Genomic DNA, 2539 nt, shown 5'->3' with positions numbered 1-2539 from the left:
TTCTGTCACTTCTGAAATGATGGCTACGCCCCTGGTGTGACAAAATGTTAGCCTATACATAATACTTTTTAAAACTCTTTTAAAGTCTTGGCTTACATAAATTTCTACATATGCCATAGCATCATTAAACTAGCATCAAACAATGGGCAAAAGTGTTAAATATGGTATATATTTATGTTTTTTTCTCTAACCCATGGTTCTCTAACCCATAAAGGCTGCTGTGTAATTTGCCCCCTGACTAAGCATTTAAAGGGGTCATATGATGCTGCTAAAAAGAACATTATTTTATGTATTTGGTATAATTTATAATGACTTTTACTGTCTTTTTACGCATTGTGTTGCATTGCGCCTCGTAAACATAAAACCATGTCTGCATTTGTGATCGGAGAAATGACAAACAACAAGCGCTTCTCTACACTGCCCAAAACTCGCGTTTGAATCATCAGTGGCAAATTCTTTAAATATAAAAAACGTACTTACAGTCTGCGAGCCAGAACAGCCGGCATTGTAGTCTAATCTCCCAGGAAACAGTCCTCCATAAAATGTGCTGCACACATCTGAATATTTGGGTTGAAGTGTTCTGGAACAGTGTTGTAAATACAACTTAACCACTGATTTCTAGTCGTGTCCTCTTTAGGAAGGCCAAACAAAGTAGTTTCGCTTTCACAACGAAACACAGCCTCACACACGGTGGGCTAGAGTAAGCGGAGGCCGGCGGGATGAGTGAGCAGAGGCCGGTGTGCTGAGTGAGAGATGGCCGGTGGGCTTGAGAACGGCGCGGATTTGACGAAGGAGCGGCAGGCGGGCTTGCGGCAACCACATGTGACGACCCTGGGCTGGACTCCGGTTTGTCCACGGTGAAAGCCGATCCGGCGATCTACAGCGCTAAGTTGATGTATTTCCTCAGCGACCAGCACAGATCAGCTCTAGGCACGACAAAGTGGATATCGACCTCTTTTGGAAGGCCAAACAAAGTAGTCCGCATTCACAATGAAACACAGCGTCTCCACGGCATGGTGGCGGCGGCAACAATACTACAAGTGAGACTAAAAGTTATGCCTTCTTTCTTTGTGTGAACATTTGGGCGGCATTATGCAAATCTTCCCACATCGTGTGTAACGGTGGTGGCCATCCTAGCATAGATAAACTCTATTAAAGGAAATGTTCGGGTGCCAGTCAGGATTATTCCTGACAAAATTTAAATTAACCCAGGATAGCAAAAACAAACCACCTGTTACAATATTTAAAAAAACAACAGTCAAAGGAAAACTCTGTTCACAAGGGAAGATTTATTCCACAGTGTCCATGAGAGGAAAAAACTTGTTTGATAGGCAAAAAAAACATGCAAAAAAACAGTTCAGCACTTTGGTTCAATTTCAAGTTTGAAATGGTGAAAGCCGATCCGGCGATCTACAGCGCTAAGTTGATGTATTTCCTCAGCGACCAGCACAGATCAGCTCTAGGCACGACAAAGTGGATATCGACCTCTTTTGGAAGGCCAAACAAAGTAGTCCGCATTCACAATGAAACACAGCGTCTCCACGGCAAGTGAGACTAAAAGTTATGCCTTCTTTCTTTGTGTGAACATTTGGGCGGCATTATGCAAATCTTCCCACATCGTGTGTAACGGTGGTGGCCATCCTAGCATAGATAAACTCTATTAAAGGAAATGTTCGGGTGCCAGTCAGGATTATTCCTGACAAAATTTAAATTAACCCAGGATAGCAAAAACAAACCACCTGTTACAATATTTAAAAAAACAACAGTCAAAGGAAAACTCTGTTCACAAGGGAAGATTTATTCCACAGTGTCCATGAGAGGAAAAAACTTGTTTGATAGGCAAAAAAAAAACAAGCAAAAAAACTTCAACTTCAGCTTCGGTTCAATTTCAAGTTTGAAATCCGTGCAAGGTTGCGTCACGCTAATTCAAGTTCCCAACACAGGCAGATTCGCGTCCACAATCATAAATTGTCCATTGAAAAAGAGAAAAAAGAAACATCAAACATTTTGTTCATTTCATAGTTAAAGAAAAGCATCAAACAATAATCTTAAAGCAAAATAACCATTAAACAACTATGTAAATGCAATAAGCACATCGAATGTGCGGAAGTGAATGTTTTGCGAGTGCAGAAGTGTGTAGTAGTGAATGAATGAGTGTGTGTAATGGCGGCTTAGAAGAACTGACCAAGTTTGCAGTCATGAAGAAACTGGAGAGTGGTGCGGGTTTTGTCAGACACCCGGACAGGTGGATGAGCAGCCATCACTTGTCTTCAGAACAGCTTTGCTAAACGCAGACGATCTTGACGTGCACGCTTAAAAAGTCACGTGAAACTCTGCGACGACATCGATCACAAGAAGTAACAATTCGACAAGCGGCAGTCTTTCCACTTCGCATGGTAATCCCCTCAATCACTCTCACTACTGCAAACCTTACTGATGACGCAATTTTTCTCAGGTACGACGCGCTTCCTTATATCCTCCTTCCTTCCGCTGTTAATTGAAACACTCCACCCCAAATCACGCAAAGTGAAAGTAAAAG

The sequence above is a fragment of the Sinocyclocheilus grahami genome, unplaced genomic scaffold (assembly GCF_001515645.1).
Source record: "Sinocyclocheilus grahami isolate Dianchi unplaced genomic scaffold, SAMN03320097.WGS_v1.1 scaffold80.1, whole genome shotgun sequence".
NCBI classification, from domain to species: Eukaryota; Metazoa; Chordata; class Actinopteri; order Cypriniformes; family Cyprinidae; genus Sinocyclocheilus; species Sinocyclocheilus grahami.
Note: the sequence above shows the minus strand (reverse complement) of the source record.